We start from the raw sequence: 13892 nt of genomic DNA, 5'->3' as shown, positions 1-13892 counted from the left end.
TATCTTCTTTTTGTTATTGTTTTATAAAGATGAGATGAATTAAATTTAAATTATTAACTAGCACTGTCGGCAACGGCCATATCATGCTGAAAACACCGGATCTCGTCCGATCACCGAAGTTAAGCAGCGTCGAGCGCAGTCAGTACTTGGGAACACTGCGTGCCGTTGGGTTTTTCCTTTTTGTTTCCTATTTTAAATTCCACCAGATATGAAAAAAGCAAACATATCTTCTTTTTGTTATTGTTTTATAAAGATGAAGGTGAATTAAATTCAAATTATTAACTAGCACTCTCGGCAACGGCCATATCACGCTGAATACACCGGTTCTCGTCCGATCACCGAAGTTAAGCAGCGTCGAGCGCAGTCAGTACTTGGGAACACTGCGTGCCGTTGGCTTTTTCCTTTGTGTTTCCTCTTTTATTTTCCACCAGATATGAAAAAAGCAAACATATCTTCTTTTTGTTATTGTTTTATAAAGATGAAGGTGAAATAAATTCAAATTATTAACTAGCACTCTCGGCAACGGCCATATCATGCTGAAAACACCGGTTCTCGTCCGATCACCGAAGTTAGCAGCGTCGAGCGCAGTCAGTACTTGGGAACACTGCGTGCCGTTGGCTTTTTCCTTTGTGTTTCCTCTTTTAATTTCCACCAGATATGAAAAAAGCAAACATATCTTCTTTTTGTTATTGTTTTATAAAGATGAAGGTGAAATAAATTCAAATTATTAACTAGCACTCTCGGCAACGGCCATATCATGCTGAAAACACCGGTTCTCGTCCGATCACCGAAGTTAAGCAGCGTCGAGCGCAGTCAGTACTTGGGAACACTGCGTGCCGTTGGCTTTTTCCTTTGTGTTTCCTCTTTTAATTTCCACCAGATATGAAAAAAGCAAACATATCTTCTTTTTGTTATTGTTTTATAGAGATGAAGGTTAATTAAATTCAAATTATTAACTAGCACTCTCGGCAACGGCCATATCATGCTGAAAACACCGGATCTCGTCCGATCACCGAAGTTAAGCAGCGTCGAGCGCAGTCAGTACTTGGGAACACTACGTGCCGTTGGCTTTTTCCTTTTTGTTTCCTCTTTTAAATTCCACCAGATATGAAAAAATCAAACATATCTTCTTTTTGTTATTGTTTTATAAAGATGAAGGTTAATTAAATTCAAATTATTAACTAGCAGTCTCGGCAACGGCCATATCACGCTGAATACACCGGTTCTCGTCCGATCACCGAAGTTAAGCAGCGTCGAGCGCAGTCAGTACTTGGGAACACTGCGTGCCGTTGGCTTTTTCCTTTTTGTTTCCTCTTTTAATTCCACCAGATATGAAAAAAGCAAACATATCTTCTTTTTGTTATTGTTTTATAAAGAGGAAGGTTAATTAAATTCAAATTATTAACTAGCACTCTCGGCAACGGCTATATCACGCTGAATACACCGGTTCTCGTCCGATCACCGAAGTTAAGCAGCGTCGAGCGCAGTCAGTACTTGGGAACACTGCGTGCCGTTGGCTTTTTCCTTTTTGTTTCCTCTTTTAATTTCCACCAGATATGAAAAAAGCAAACATATCTTCTTTTTGTTATTGTTTTATAAAGATGAGATGAATTAAATTTAAATTATTAACTAGCACTCTCGGCAACGGCCATATCATGCTGAAAACACCGGTTCTCGTCCGATCACCGAAGTTAAGCAGCATCGAGCGCAGTCAGTATGGGAGGGAGACCACTTAGGAACACTGCGTGCCGTTGGCTTTTTCACTTTTTTTTCCTCTTTTAAATTCCAATAGATATGAAAAAAGCAAACATATTTTAATTTTGTTATTGCTTTAAAAAGATGAAGGTTAATTTGTCTCACTTAATTTAAATTCGAATTATTAACTAGCACTCTCGGCAACGGCCATATCATGCTGAAAACACCGGTTCTCGTCCGATCACCGAAGTTAAGCAGCGTCGAGCGCAGTCAGTACGTGGGAACACTGCGTGCCGTTAGCTTTTTCCTTTTTGTTTCCTCTTTTAAATTCCACCAGATATGAAAAAAGCAAACATATCTTCTTTTTGTTATTGTTTTATAAAGATGAAGGTGAAATAAATTCAAATTATTAACTAGCACTCTCGGCAACGGCCATATCATGCTGAAAACACCGGTTCTCGTCCGATCACCGAAGTTAAGCAGCGTCGAGCGCAGTCAGTACTTGGGAACACTGCGTGCCGTTGGCTTTTTCCTTTTTGTTTCCTCTTTTAATTCCACCAGATATGAAAAAAGCAAACATATCTTCTTTTTGTTATTGTTTTATAAAGAGGAAGGTTAATTAAATTCAAATTATTAACTAGCACTCTCGGCAACGGCCATATCACGCTGAATACACCGGTTCTCGTCCGATCACCGAAGTTAAGCAGCGTCGAGCGCAGTCAGTACTTGGGAACACTGCGTGCCGTTGGCTTTTTCCTTCTTGTTTCCTCTTTTAATTTCCACCAGATATGAAAAAAGCAAACATATCTTCTTTTTGTTATTGTTTTATAAAGATGAGATGAATTAAATTTAAATTATTAACTAGCACTCTCGGCAACGGCCATATCATGCTGAAAACACCGGTTCTCGTCCGATCACCGAAGTTAAGCAGCATCGAGCGCAGTCAGTATGGGAGGGAGACCACTTAGGAACACTGCGTGCCGTTGGCTTTTTCACTTTTTTTTCCTCTTTTAAATTCCAATAGATATGAAAAAAGCAAACATATTTTAATTTTGTTATTGCTTTAAAAAGATGAAGGTTAATTTGTCTCACTTAATTTAAATTCGAATTATTAACTAGCACTCTCGGCAACGGCCATATCATGCTGAAAACACCGGTTCTCGTCCGATCACCGAAGTTAAGCAGCGTCGAGCGCAGTCAGTACGTGGGAACACTGCGTGCCGTTAGCTTTTTCCTTTTTGTTTCCTCTTTTAAATTCCACCAGATATGAAAAAAGCAAACATATCTTCTTTTTGTTATTGTTTTATAAAGATGAAGGTGAAATAAATTCAAATTATTAACTAGCACTCTCGGCAACGGCCATATCATGCTGAAAACACCGGTTCTCGTCCGATCACCGAAGTTAGCAGCGTCGAGCGCAGTCAGTACTTGGGAACACTGCGTGCCGTTGGCTTTTTCCTTTGTGTTTCCTCTTTTAATTTCCACCAGATATGAAAAAAGCAAACATATCTTCTTTTTGTTATTGTTTTATAAAGATGAAGGTGAAATAAATTCAAATTATTAACTAGCACTCTCGGCAACGGCCATATCATGCTGAAAACACCGGTTCTCGTCCGATCACCGAAGTTAAGCAGCGTCGAGCGCAGTCAGTACTTGGGAACACTGCGTGCCATTGGCTTTTTCCTTTGTGTTTCCTCTTTTAATTTCCACCAGATATGAAAAAAGCAAACATATCTTCTTTTTGTTATTGTTTTATAGAGATGAAGGTTAATTAAATTCAAATTATTAACTAGCACTCTCGGCAACGGCCATATCATGCTGAAAACACCGGATCTCGTCCGATCACCGAAGTTAAGCAGCGTCGAGCGCAGTCAGTACTTGGGAACACTACTTGCCGTTGGCTTTTTCCTTTTTTTTTCCTCTTTTAAATTCCACCAGATATGAAAAAATCAAACATATCTTCTTTTTGTTATTGTTTTATAAAGATGAAGGTTAATTAAATTCAAATTATTAACTAGCAGTCTCGGCAACGGCCATATCACGCTGAATACACCGGTTCTCGTCCGATCACCGAAGTTAAGCAGCGTCGAGCGCAGTCAGTACTTGGGAACACTGCGTGCCGTTGGCTTTTTCCTTTTTGTTTCCTCTTTTAATTCCACCAGATATGAAAAAAGCAAACATATCTTCTTTTTGTTATTGTTTTATAAAGAGGAAGGTTAATTAAATTCAAATTATTAACTAGCACTCTCGGCAACGGCCATATCACGCTGAATACACCGGTTCTCGTCCGATCACCGAAGTTAAGCAGCGTCGAGCGCAGTCAGTACTTGGGAACACTGCGTGCCGTTGGCTTTTTCCTTTTTGTTTCCTCTTTTAATTTCCACCAGATATGAAAAAAGCAAACATATCTTCTTTTTGTTATTGTTTTATAAAGATGAGATGAATTAAATTTAAATTATTAACTAGCACTCTCGGCAACGGCCATATCATGCTGAAAACACCGGTTCTCGTCCGATCACCGAAGTTAAGCAGCATCGAGCGCAGTCAGTATGGGAGGGAGACCACTTAGGAACACTGCGTGCCGTTGGCTTTTTCACTTTTTTTTCCTCTTTTAAATTCCAATAGATATGAAAAAAGCAAACATATTTTAATTTTGTTATTGCTTTAAAAAGATGAAGGTTAATTTGTCTCACTTAATTTAAATTCGAATTATTAACTAGCACTCTCGGCAACGGCCATATCATGCTGAAAACACCGGTTCTCGTCCGATCACCGAAGTTAAGCAGCGTCGAGCGCAGTCAGTACGTGGGAACACTGCGTGCCGTTAGCTTTTTCCTTTTTGTTTCCTCTTTTAAATTCCACCAGATATGAAAAAAGCAAACATATCTTATTTTTGTTATTGTTTTATAGAGATGAAGGTTAATTAAATTCAAATTATTAACTAGCACTCTCGGCAACGGCCATATCATGCTGAAAACACCGGATCTCGTCCGATCACCGAAGTTAAGCAGCGTCGAGCGCAGTCAGTACTTGGGAACACTGCGTGCCGTTGGGTTTTTCCTTTTTGTTTCCTATTTTAAATTCCACCAGATATGAAAAAAGCAAACATATCTTCTTTTTGTTATTGTTTTATAAAGATGAAGGTGAATTAAATTCAAATTATTAACTAGCACTCTCGGCAACGGCCATATCACGCTGAATACACCGGTTCTCGTCCGATCACCGAAGTAAAGCAGCGTCGAGCGCAGTCAGTACTTGGGAACACTGCGTGCCGTTGGCTTTTTCCTTTGTGTTTCCTCTTTTAATTTCCACCAGATATGAAAAAAGCAAACATATCTTCTTTTTGTTATTGTTTTATAAAGATGATGGTGAAATAAATTCAAATTATTAACTAGCACTCTCGGCAACGGCCATATCATGCTGAAAACACCGGTTCTCGTCCGATCACCGAAGTTAGCAGCGTCGAGCGCAGTCAGTACTTGGGAACACTGCGTGCCGTTGGCTTTTTCCTTTGTGTTTCCTCTTTTAATTTCCACCAGATATGAAAAAAGCAAACATATCTTCTTTTTGTTATTGTTTTATAAAGATGAGATGAATTAAATTCAAATTATTAACTAGCACTCTCGGCAACGGCCATATCATGCTGAAAACACCGGTTCTCGTCCGATCACCGAAGTTAAGCAGCGTCGAGCGCAGTCAATATGGGAGGGAGACCACTTAGGAACACTGCGTGCCGTTGGTTTTTTCACTTTTTTTTCTTCTTTTAAATTCCAATAGATATGAAAAAAGCAAACATATTTTCTTTTTGTTATTGTTTTAAAAAGATGAAGGTTAATTTGTCTCACTTAATTTAAATTCGAATTATTAACTAGCACTCTCGGCAACGGCCATATCATGCTGAAAACACCGGTTCTCGTCCGATCACCGAAGTTAAGCTACATCGAGCGCAGTCAGTACTTGGGAGGGAGACCACTTAGGAACACTGCGTGCCGTTGGCTTTGTCACTTTTTTTCCTCTTTTAAAATCCAATAGATATGAAAAAAGCAAACATATTTTCATTTTGTTATTGCTTTAGAAAAGATGAAGGTTGATTTGTCTCACTTAATTTAAATTCGAATTATTAACTAGCACTCTCGGCAACGGCCATATCATGCTGAAAACACCGGTTCTCGTCCGATCACCGAAGTTAAGTAGCGTCGAGCGCAGTCAGTACGTGGGAACACTGCGTGCCGTTAGCTTTTTCCTTTTTGTTTCCTCTTTTAAATTCCACCAGATATGAAAAAAGCAAACATATCTTCTTTTTGTTATTGTTTTATAGAGATGAAGGTTAATTAAATTCAAATTATTAACTAACACTCTCGGCAACGGCCATATCACGCTGAATACACCGGTTCTCGTCCGATCACCGAAGTTAAGCAGCGTCGAGCGCAGTCAGTACTTGGGAACACTTCGTGCCGATGGCTTTTTCCTTTGCGTTTCCTCTTTTAATTTCCACCAGATATGAAAAAAGCAAACATATCTTCTTTTTGTTATTGTTTTATAAAGATGAGATGAATTAAATTTAAATTATTAACTAGCACTGTCGGCAACGGCCATATCATGCTGAAAACACCGGTTCTCGTCCGATCACCGAAGTTAAGCAGCATCGAGCGCAGTCAGTATGGGAGAGAGACCACTTAGGAACACTGCGTGCCGTTGGCTTTTTCACTTTTTTTTCCTCTTTTAAATTCCAATAGATATGAAAAAAGCAAACATATTTTAATTTTGTTATTGCTTTAAAAAGATGAAGGTTAATTTGTCTCACTTAATTTAAATTCGAATTATTAACTAGCAGTCTCGGCAACGGCCATATCACGCTGAATACACCGGTTCTCGTCCGATCACCGAAGTTAAGCAGCGTCGAGCGCAGTCAGTACTTGGGAACACTGCGTGCCGTTGTCTTTTTCCTTTTTGTTTCCTCTTTTAATTCCACCAGATATGAAAAAAGCAAACATATCTTCTTTTTGTTATTGTTTTATAAAGATGAGATGAATTAAATTTAAATTATTAACTAGCACTGTCGGCAACGGCCATATCATGCTGAAAACACCGGATCTCGTCCGATCACCGAAGTTAAGCAGCGTCGAGCGCAGTCAGTACTTGGGAACACTGCGTGCCGTTGGGTTTTTCCTTTTTGTTTCCTATTTTAAATTCCACCAGATATGAAAAAAGCAAACATATCTTCTTTTTGTTATTGTTTTATAAAGATGAAGGTGAATTAAATTCAAATTATTAACTAGCACTCTCGGCAACGGCCATATCACGCTGAATACACCGGTTCTCGTCCGATCACCGAAGTTAAGCAGCGTCGAGCGCAGTCAGTACTTGGGAACACTGCGTGCCGTTGGCTTTTTCCTTTGTGTTTCCTCTTTTATTTTCCACCAGATATGAAAAAAGCAAACATATCTTCTTTTTGTTATTGTTTTATAAAGATGAAGGTGAAATAAATTCAAATTATTAACTAGCACTCTCGGCAACGGCCATATCATGCTGAAAACACCGGTTCTCGTCCGATCACCGAAGTTAGCAGCGTCGAGCGCAGTCAGTACTTGGGAACACTGCGTGCCGTTGGCTTTTTCCTTTGTGTTTCCTCTTTTAATTTCCACCAGATATGAAAAAAGCAAACATATCTTCTTTTTGTTATTGTTTTATAAAGATGAAGGTGAAATAAATTCAAATTATTAACTAGCACTCTCGGCAACGGCCATATCATGCTGAAAACACCGGTTCTCGTCCGATCACCGAAGTTAAGCAGCGTCGAGCGCAGTCAGTACTTGGGAACACTGCGTGCCGTTGGCTTTTTCCTTTGTGTTTCCTCTTTTAATTTCCACCAGATATGAAAAAAGCAAACATATCTTCTTTTTGTTATTGTTTTATAGAGATGAAGGTTAATTAAATTCAAATTATTAACTAGCACTCTCGGCAACGGCCATATCATGCTGAAAACACCGGATCTCGTCCGATCACCGAAGTTAAGCAGCGTCGAGCGCAGTCAGTACTTGGGAACACTACGTGCCGTTGGCTTTTTCCTTTTTGTTTCCTCTTTTAAATTCCACCAGATATGAAAAAATCAAACATATCTTCTTTTTGTTATTGTTTTATAAAGATGAAGGTTAATTAAATTCAAATTATTAACTAGCAGTCTCGGCAACGGCCATATCACGCTGAATACACCGGTTCTCGTCCGATCACCGAAGTTAAGCAGCGTCGAGCGCAGTCAGTACTTGGGAACACTGCGTGCCGTTGGCTTTTTCCTTTTTGTTTCCTCTTTTAATTCCACCAGATATGAAAAAAGCAAACATATCTTCTTTTTGTTATTGTTTTATAAAGAGGAAGGTTAATTAAATTCAAATTATTAACTAGCACTCTCGGCAACGGCTATATCACGCTGAATACACCGGTTCTCGTCCGATCACCGAAGTTAAGCAGCGTCGAGCGCAGTCAGTACTTGGGAACACTGCGTGCCGTTGGCTTTTTCCTTTTTGTTTCCTCTTTTAATTTCCACCAGATATGAAAAAAGCAAACATATCTTCTTTTTGTTATTGTTTTATAAAGATGAGATGAATTAAATTTAAATTATTAACTAGCACTCTCGGCAACGGCCATATCATGCTGAAAACACCGGTTCTCGTCCGATCACCGAAGTTAAGCAGCATCGAGCGCAGTCAGTATGGGAGGGAGACCACTTAGGAACACTGCGTGCCGTTGGCTTTTTCACTTTTTTTTCCTCTTTTAAATTCCAATAGATATGAAAAAAGCAAACATATTTTAATTTTGTTATTGCTTTAAAAAGATGAAGGTTAATTTGTCTCACTTAATTTAAATTCGAATTATTAACTAGCACTCTCGGCAACGGCCATATCATGCTGAAAACACCGGTTCTCGTCCGATCACCGAAGTTAAGCAGCGTCGAGCGCAGTCAGTACGTGGGAACACTGCGTGCCGTTAGCTTTTTCCTTTTTGTTTCCTCTTTTAAATTCCACCAGATATGAAAAAAGCAAACATATCTTCTTTTTGTTATTGTTTTATAAAGATGAAGGTGAAATAAATTCAAATTATTAACTAGCACTCTCGGCAACGGCCATATCATGCTGAAAACACCGGTTCTCGTCCGATCACCGAAGTTAAGCAGCGTCGAGCGCAGTCAGTACTTGGGAACACTGCGTGCCGTTGGCTTTTTCCTTTTTGTTTCCTCTTTTAATTCCACCAGATATGAAAAAAGCAAACATATCTTCTTTTTGTTATTGTTTTATAAAGAGGAAGGTTAATTAAATTCAAATTATTAACTAGCACTCTCGGCAACGGCCATATCACGCTGAATACACCGGTTCTCGTCCGATCACCGAAGTTAAGCAGCGTCGAGCGCAGTCAGTACTTGGGAACACTGCGTGCCGTTGGCTTTTTCCTTCTTGTTTCCTCTTTTAATTTCCACCAGATATGAAAAAAGCAAACATATCTTCTTTTTGTTATTGTTTTATAAAGATGAGATGAATTAAATTTAAATTATTAACTAGCACTCTCGGCAACGGCCATATCATGCTGAAAACACCGGTTCTCGTCCGATCACCGAAGTTAAGCAGCATCGAGCGCAGTCAGTATGGGAGGGAGACCACTTAGGAACACTGCGTGCCGTTGGCTTTTTCACTTTTTTTTCCTCTTTTAAATTCCAATAGATATGAAAAAAGCAAACATATTTTAATTTTGTTATTGCTTTAAAAAGATGAAGGTTAATTTGTCTCACTTAATTTAAATTCGAATTATTAACTAGCACTCTCGGCAACGGCCATATCATGCTGAAAACACCGGTTCTCGTCCGATCACCGAAGTTAAGCAGCGTCGAGCGCAGTCAGTACGTGGGAACACTGCGTGCCGTTAGCTTTTTCCTTTTTGTTTCCTCTTTTAAATTCCACCAGATATGAAAAAAGCAAACATATCTTCTTTTTGTTATTGTTTTATAAAGATGAAGGTGAAATAAATTCAAATTATTAACTAGCACTCTCGGCAACGGCCATATCATGCTGAAAACACCGGTTCTCGTCCGATCACCGAAGTTAGCAGCGTCGAGCGCAGTCAGTACTTGGGAACACTGCGTGCCGTTGGCTTTTTCCTTTGTGTTTCCTCTTTTAATTTCCACCAGATATGAAAAAAGCAAACATATCTTCTTTTTGTTATTGTTTTATAAAGATGAAGGTGAAATAAATTCAAATTATTAACTAGCACTCTCGGCAACGGCCATATCATGCTGAAAACACCGGTTCTCGTCCGATCACCGAAGTTAAGCAGCGTCGAGCGCAGTCAGTACTTGGGAACACTGCGTGCCATTGGCTTTTTCCTTTGTGTTTCCTCTTTTAATTTCCACCAGATATGAAAAAAGCAAACATATCTTCTTTTTGTTATTGTTTTATAGAGATGAAGGTTAATTAAATTCAAATTATTAACTAGCACTCTCGGCAACGGCCATATCCTGCTGAAAACACCGGATCTCGTCCGATCACCGAAGTTAAGCAGCGTCGAGCGCAGTCAGTACTTGGGAACACTACTTGCCGTTGGCTTTTTCCTTTTTTTTTCCTCTTTTAAATTCCACCAGATATGAAAAAATCAAACATATCTTCTTTTTGTTATTGTTTTATAAAGATGAAGGTTAATTAAATTCAAATTATTAACTAGCAGTCTCGGCAACGGCCATATCACGCTGAATACACCGGTTCTCGTCCGATCACCGAAGTTAAGCAGCGTCGAGCGCAGTCAGTACTTGGGAACACTGCGTGCCGTTGGCTTTTTCCTTTTTGTTTCCTCTTTTAATTCCACCAGATATGAAAAAAGCAAACATATCTTCTTTTTGTTATTGTTTAATAAAGAGGAAGGTTAATTAAATTCAAATTATTAACTAGCACTCTCGGCAACGGCCATATCACGCTGAATACACCGGTTCTCGTCCGATCACCGAAGTTAAGCAGCGTCGAGCGCAGTCAGTACTTGGGAACACTGCGTGCCGTTGGCTTTTTCCTTTTTGTTTCCTCTTTTAATTTCCACCAGATATGAAAAAAGCAAACATATCTTCTTTTTGTTATTGTTTTATAAAGATGAGATGAATTAAATTTAAATTATTAACTAGCACTCTCGGCAACGGCCATATCATGCTGAAAACACCGGTTCTCGTCCGATCACCGAAGTTAAGCAGCATCGAGCGCAGTCAGTATGGGAGGGAGACCACTTAGGAACACTGCGTGCCGTTGGCTTTTTCACTTTTTTTTCCTCTTTTAAATTCCAATAGATATGAAAAAAGCAAACATATTTTAATTTTGTTATTGCTTTAAAAAGATGAAGGTTAATTTGTCTCACTTAATTTAAATTCGAATTATTAACTAGCACTCTCGGCAACGGCCATATCATGCTGAAAACACCGGTTCTCGTCCGATCACCGAAGTTAAGCAGCGTCGAGCGCAGTCAGTACGTGGGAACACTGCGTGCCGTTAGCTTTTTCCTTTTTGTTTCCTCTTTTAAATTCCACCAGATATGAAAAAAGCAAACATATCTTATTTTTGTTATTGTTTTATAGAGATGAAGGTTAATTAAATTCAAATTATTAACTAGCACTCTCGGCAACGGCCATATCATGCTGAAAACACCGGATCTCGTCCGATCACCGAAGTTAAGCAGCGTCGAGCGCAGTCAGTACTTGGGAACACTGCGTGCCGTTGGGTTTTTCCTTTTTGTTTCCTATTTTAAATTCCACCAGATATGAAAAAAGCAAACATATCTTCTTTTTGTTATTGTTTTATAAAGATGAAGGTGAATTAAATTCAAATTATTAACTAGCACTCTCGGCAACGGCCATATCACGCTGAATACACCGGTTCTCGTCCGATCACCGAAGTAAAGCAGCGTCGAGCGTAGTCAGTACTTGGGAACACTGCGTGCCGTTGGCTTTTTCCTTTGTGTTTCCTCTTTTAATTTCCACCAGATATGAAAAAAGCAAACATATCTTCTTTTTGTTATTGTTTTATAAAGATGATGGTGAAATAAATTCAAATTATTAACTAGCACTCTCGGCAACGGCCATATCATGCTGAAAACACCGGTTCTCGTCCGATCACCGAAGTTAGCAGCGTCGAGCGCAGTCAGTACTTGGGAACACTGCGTGCCGTTGGCTTTTTCCTTTGTGTTTCCTCTTTTAATTTCCACCAGATATGAAAAAAGCAAACATATCTTCTTTTTGTTATTGTTTTATAAAGATGAGATGAATTAAATTCAAATTATTAACTAGCACTCTCGGCAACGGCCATATCATGCTGAAAACACCGGTTCTCGTCCGATCACCGAAGTTAAGCAGCGTCGAGCGCAGTCAATATGGGAGGGAGACCACTTAGGAACACTGCGTGCCGTTGGTTTTTTCACTTTTTTTTCTTCTTTTAAATTCCAATAGATATGAAAAAAGCAAACATATTTTCTTTTTGTTATTGTTTTAAAAAGATGAAGGTTAATTTGTCTCACTTAATTTAAATTCGAATTATTAACTAGCACTCTCGGCAACGGCCATATCATGCTGAAAACACCGGTTCTCGTCCGATCACCGAAGTTAAGCTACATCGAGCGCAGTCAGTACTTGGGAGGGAGACCACTTAGGAACACTGCGTGCCGTTGGCTTTGTCACTTTTTTTCCTCTTTTAAAATCCAATAGATATGAAAAAAGCAAACATATTTTCATTTTGTTATTGCTTTAGAAAAGATGAAGGTTGATTTGTCTCACTTAATTTAAATTCGAATTATTAACTAGCACTCTCGGCAACGGCCATATCATGCTGAAAACACCGGTTCTCGTCCGATCACCGAAGTTAAGTAGCGTCGAGCGCAGTCAGTACGTGGGAACACTGCGTGCCGTTAGCTTTTTCCTTTTTGTTTCCTCTTTTTAATTCCACCAGATATGAAAAAAGCAAACATATCTTCTTTTTGTTATTATTTTATAGAGATGAAGGTTAATTAAATTCAAATTATTAACTAGCACTCTCGGCAACGGCCATATCACGCTGAATACACCGGTTCTCGACCGATCACCGAAGTTAAGCAGCGTCGAGCGCGTTCAGTACTTGGGAACACTGCGTGCCGTTGGCTTTTTCCTTTGTGTTTCCTCTTTTAATTTCCACCAGATATGAAAAAAGCAAACATATCTTCTTTTTGTTATTTTTTTATAAAGATGAAGGTGAAATAAATTCAAATTATTAACTAGCACTCTCGGCAACGGCCATATCATGCTGAAAACACCGGTTCTCGTCCGATCACCGAAGTTAAGCAGCGTCGAGCGCAGTCAGTACTTGGGAACACTGCGTGCCGTTGGCTTTTTCCTTTGTGTTTCCTCTTTTAAATTCCACCAGATATGAAAAAAGCAAACATATCTTCTTTTTGTTATTGTTTTATAGAGATGAAGGTTAATTAAATTCAAATTATTAACTAACACTCTCGGCAACGGCCATATCACGCTGAATACACCGGTTCTCGTCCGATCACCGAAGTTAAGCAGCGTCGAGCGCAGTCAGTACTTGGGAACACTGCGTGCCGATGGCTTTTTCCTTTGCGTTTCCTCTTTTAATTTCCACCAGATATGAAAAAAGCAAACATATCTTCTTTTTGTTATTGTTTTATAAAGATGAGATGAATTAAATTCAAATTATTAACTAGCACTCTCGGCAACGGCCATATCACGCTGAATACACTGGTTCTCGTCCGATCACCGAAGTTAAGCAGCGTTGAGTGCAGTCAGTACTTGGGAGGGAGACCACTTAGGAACGCTGCGTGTCGTTGGCTTTTTCACTTTTTTTTCCTCTTTTAAATTCCAATAGATATGAAAAAAGCAAACATATTTTAATTTTGTTATTGCTTTAAAAAGATGAAGGTTAATTTGTCTCACTTAATTTAAATTCGAATTATTAACTAGCACTCTCGGCAACGGCCATATCATGCTGAAAACACCGGTTCTCGTCCGATCACCGAAGTTAAGCAGCGTCGAGCGCAGTCAGTATGTGGGAACACTGCGTGCCGTTAGCTTTTTCCTTTTTGTTTCCTCTTTTAAATTCCACCAGATATGAAAAAAGCAAACATATCTTCTTTTTGTTATTGTTTTATAGAGATGAAGGTTAATTAAATTCAAATTATTAACTAGT

At 39.0% G+C, this 13892-nt stretch overlaps 50 pseudogenes; all 50 read left to right on the top strand.

Annotated features, from left to right (window-relative positions):
• Positions 1-68: 68 nt before the first annotated feature.
• LOC149699304 (5S ribosomal RNA) lies at positions 69-171 on the top strand (annotated as a pseudogene).
• Positions 172-293: 122 nt separating this feature from the next.
• Positions 294-396, top strand: LOC149699303 (5S ribosomal RNA; annotated as a pseudogene).
• Positions 397-742: 346 nt separating this feature from the next.
• On the top strand, positions 743-845 carry LOC149699302 (5S ribosomal RNA; annotated as a pseudogene).
• A 122-nt stretch (positions 846-967) lies between these two features.
• Positions 968-1070, top strand: LOC149699301 (5S ribosomal RNA; annotated as a pseudogene).
• A 122-nt stretch (positions 1071-1192) lies between these two features.
• LOC149699300 (5S ribosomal RNA) lies at positions 1193-1295 on the top strand (annotated as a pseudogene).
• A 121-nt stretch (positions 1296-1416) lies between these two features.
• Positions 1417-1519, top strand: LOC149699299 (5S ribosomal RNA; annotated as a pseudogene).
• A 121-nt stretch (positions 1520-1640) lies between these two features.
• LOC149699298 (5S ribosomal RNA) lies at positions 1641-1757 on the top strand (annotated as a pseudogene).
• Positions 1758-1894: 137 nt separating this feature from the next.
• LOC149699297 (5S ribosomal RNA) lies at positions 1895-1997 on the top strand (annotated as a pseudogene).
• Positions 1998-2119: 122 nt separating this feature from the next.
• On the top strand, positions 2120-2222 carry LOC149699296 (5S ribosomal RNA; annotated as a pseudogene).
• Positions 2223-2343: 121 nt separating this feature from the next.
• LOC149699295 (5S ribosomal RNA) lies at positions 2344-2446 on the top strand (annotated as a pseudogene).
• A 121-nt stretch (positions 2447-2567) lies between these two features.
• On the top strand, positions 2568-2684 carry LOC149699294 (5S ribosomal RNA; annotated as a pseudogene).
• A 137-nt stretch (positions 2685-2821) lies between these two features.
• On the top strand, positions 2822-2924 carry LOC149699293 (5S ribosomal RNA; annotated as a pseudogene).
• Positions 2925-3270: 346 nt separating this feature from the next.
• On the top strand, positions 3271-3373 carry LOC149699292 (5S ribosomal RNA; annotated as a pseudogene).
• A 347-nt stretch (positions 3374-3720) lies between these two features.
• Positions 3721-3823, top strand: LOC149699291 (5S ribosomal RNA; annotated as a pseudogene).
• Positions 3824-3944: 121 nt separating this feature from the next.
• On the top strand, positions 3945-4047 carry LOC149699290 (5S ribosomal RNA; annotated as a pseudogene).
• A 121-nt stretch (positions 4048-4168) lies between these two features.
• On the top strand, positions 4169-4285 carry LOC149699289 (5S ribosomal RNA; annotated as a pseudogene).
• A 137-nt stretch (positions 4286-4422) lies between these two features.
• On the top strand, positions 4423-4525 carry LOC149699288 (5S ribosomal RNA; annotated as a pseudogene).
• Positions 4526-4647: 122 nt separating this feature from the next.
• On the top strand, positions 4648-4750 carry LOC149699287 (5S ribosomal RNA; annotated as a pseudogene).
• Positions 4751-4872: 122 nt separating this feature from the next.
• Positions 4873-4975, top strand: LOC149699286 (5S ribosomal RNA; annotated as a pseudogene).
• A 345-nt stretch (positions 4976-5320) lies between these two features.
• LOC149699285 (5S ribosomal RNA) lies at positions 5321-5437 on the top strand (annotated as a pseudogene).
• A 137-nt stretch (positions 5438-5574) lies between these two features.
• On the top strand, positions 5575-5693 carry LOC149699284 (5S ribosomal RNA; annotated as a pseudogene).
• Positions 5694-6055: 362 nt separating this feature from the next.
• On the top strand, positions 6056-6158 carry LOC149699283 (5S ribosomal RNA; annotated as a pseudogene).
• Positions 6159-6279: 121 nt separating this feature from the next.
• Positions 6280-6396, top strand: LOC149699282 (5S ribosomal RNA; annotated as a pseudogene).
• A 137-nt stretch (positions 6397-6533) lies between these two features.
• Positions 6534-6636, top strand: LOC149699281 (5S ribosomal RNA; annotated as a pseudogene).
• A 120-nt stretch (positions 6637-6756) lies between these two features.
• LOC149699280 (5S ribosomal RNA) lies at positions 6757-6859 on the top strand (annotated as a pseudogene).
• Positions 6860-6981: 122 nt separating this feature from the next.
• LOC149699279 (5S ribosomal RNA) lies at positions 6982-7084 on the top strand (annotated as a pseudogene).
• Positions 7085-7430: 346 nt separating this feature from the next.
• LOC149699278 (5S ribosomal RNA) lies at positions 7431-7533 on the top strand (annotated as a pseudogene).
• Positions 7534-7655: 122 nt separating this feature from the next.
• LOC149699277 (5S ribosomal RNA) lies at positions 7656-7758 on the top strand (annotated as a pseudogene).
• Positions 7759-7880: 122 nt separating this feature from the next.
• Positions 7881-7983, top strand: LOC149699276 (5S ribosomal RNA; annotated as a pseudogene).
• A 121-nt stretch (positions 7984-8104) lies between these two features.
• Positions 8105-8207, top strand: LOC149699275 (5S ribosomal RNA; annotated as a pseudogene).
• A 121-nt stretch (positions 8208-8328) lies between these two features.
• Positions 8329-8445, top strand: LOC149699274 (5S ribosomal RNA; annotated as a pseudogene).
• A 137-nt stretch (positions 8446-8582) lies between these two features.
• Positions 8583-8685, top strand: LOC149699273 (5S ribosomal RNA; annotated as a pseudogene).
• A 122-nt stretch (positions 8686-8807) lies between these two features.
• Positions 8808-8910, top strand: LOC149699272 (5S ribosomal RNA; annotated as a pseudogene).
• A 121-nt stretch (positions 8911-9031) lies between these two features.
• Positions 9032-9134, top strand: LOC149699271 (5S ribosomal RNA; annotated as a pseudogene).
• Positions 9135-9255: 121 nt separating this feature from the next.
• On the top strand, positions 9256-9372 carry LOC149699270 (5S ribosomal RNA; annotated as a pseudogene).
• A 137-nt stretch (positions 9373-9509) lies between these two features.
• On the top strand, positions 9510-9612 carry LOC149699269 (5S ribosomal RNA; annotated as a pseudogene).
• A 346-nt stretch (positions 9613-9958) lies between these two features.
• On the top strand, positions 9959-10061 carry LOC149699268 (5S ribosomal RNA; annotated as a pseudogene).
• Positions 10062-10408: 347 nt separating this feature from the next.
• On the top strand, positions 10409-10511 carry LOC149699267 (5S ribosomal RNA; annotated as a pseudogene).
• Positions 10512-10632: 121 nt separating this feature from the next.
• LOC149699266 (5S ribosomal RNA) lies at positions 10633-10735 on the top strand (annotated as a pseudogene).
• A 121-nt stretch (positions 10736-10856) lies between these two features.
• On the top strand, positions 10857-10973 carry LOC149699265 (5S ribosomal RNA; annotated as a pseudogene).
• Positions 10974-11110: 137 nt separating this feature from the next.
• Positions 11111-11213, top strand: LOC149699264 (5S ribosomal RNA; annotated as a pseudogene).
• A 122-nt stretch (positions 11214-11335) lies between these two features.
• LOC149699263 (5S ribosomal RNA) lies at positions 11336-11438 on the top strand (annotated as a pseudogene).
• Positions 11439-11560: 122 nt separating this feature from the next.
• On the top strand, positions 11561-11663 carry LOC149699262 (5S ribosomal RNA; annotated as a pseudogene).
• Positions 11664-12008: 345 nt separating this feature from the next.
• LOC149699261 (5S ribosomal RNA) lies at positions 12009-12125 on the top strand (annotated as a pseudogene).
• Positions 12126-12262: 137 nt separating this feature from the next.
• On the top strand, positions 12263-12381 carry LOC149699260 (5S ribosomal RNA; annotated as a pseudogene).
• Positions 12382-12743: 362 nt separating this feature from the next.
• On the top strand, positions 12744-12846 carry LOC149699259 (5S ribosomal RNA; annotated as a pseudogene).
• Positions 12847-12968: 122 nt separating this feature from the next.
• Positions 12969-13071, top strand: LOC149699258 (5S ribosomal RNA; annotated as a pseudogene).
• Positions 13072-13193: 122 nt separating this feature from the next.
• On the top strand, positions 13194-13296 carry LOC149699257 (5S ribosomal RNA; annotated as a pseudogene).
• A 121-nt stretch (positions 13297-13417) lies between these two features.
• On the top strand, positions 13418-13536 carry LOC149699256 (5S ribosomal RNA; annotated as a pseudogene).
• Positions 13537-13673: 137 nt separating this feature from the next.
• Positions 13674-13776, top strand: LOC149699255 (5S ribosomal RNA; annotated as a pseudogene).
• The last annotated feature ends 116 nt before the right edge of the window (positions 13777-13892 follow it).

Source organism: Phalangium opilio, unplaced genomic scaffold, assembly GCF_054372755.1.
Source record: "Phalangium opilio isolate 3A_F unplaced genomic scaffold, DU_Popi_V2 ptg000019l_1, whole genome shotgun sequence".
NCBI classification, from domain to species: Eukaryota; Metazoa; Arthropoda; class Arachnida; order Opiliones; family Phalangiidae; genus Phalangium; species Phalangium opilio.
The sequence above is the reverse complement of the archived record's forward strand: the minus strand, read 5'-3'. Positions and strand labels throughout refer to the sequence as shown.